At 43.9% G+C, this 585-nt stretch overlaps 1 non-coding gene across 1 annotated transcript; it reads left to right on the top strand.

Moving 5' to 3' along the window:
- The first annotated feature begins 480 nt into the window (after nucleotides 1–480).
- Nucleotides 481–585, top strand: Rnu6-75 (RNA, U6 small nuclear 75). Its single transcript, XR_005499976.1, has one exon. It is a non-coding gene; the product is annotated as a U6 spliceosomal RNA (small nuclear RNA).

The following is a 585-nucleotide window of genomic DNA, read 5'->3' as shown; positions in this document are numbered from 1 at the left end:
GAGAGACGCATGAAAAGGCATCTCTGAGAGTGAGGCAACCCCCAACAACACACTTCTACCACCGTGATCTACTTGCTCCATGAAGTGGCTCCTTCTAGGGACTAAGCACACACATACACCAAGCATACATGGTGTTTGATCAGAAGTAGGAAGGTTTAAGGTGCAGCTCCATCTAAGGTTTTAGGGTTCAGCAGACCTGTTTCTGTGGCTGCTATGGGTGGAGATCAGCCCATGGTTTGTACTCTCTTCTTTCAATTGTAAAGTGAAAATCATACCTGCCATTTAGGGATGTCCATGAAAGAGCTGGCTACAGTGCTTGTCTGGTGTCTTAAACCTGAAAAAGTTCTCACCCGAATCTACAGCAAACACTGTGTATAGTCGTGTTCATTCCCTAACCTTGGTGCTTTACAATGACATGAGCTACAGTCATTTGGGAGGAGGAACTTCAATTAAGAAAATACCTCTTAAGATCAGGACGTGGTGCTCTCTTTGGCTGCACATGCACAAAAATGAAATGATACAGAGAAGATTAGCATCGCCCTTGTCAAGGATGGCACTCAAATTCACAAAGTGTGATTATGATAT

Source organism: Rattus norvegicus, chromosome 1, assembly GCF_036323735.1.
Source record: "Rattus norvegicus strain BN/NHsdMcwi chromosome 1, GRCr8, whole genome shotgun sequence".
In the NCBI taxonomy this organism is placed as follows: Eukaryota; Metazoa; Chordata; class Mammalia; order Rodentia; family Muridae; genus Rattus; species Rattus norvegicus.
Note: the sequence above shows the minus strand (reverse complement) of the source record. Positions and strands in the feature narration are given on the sequence as shown.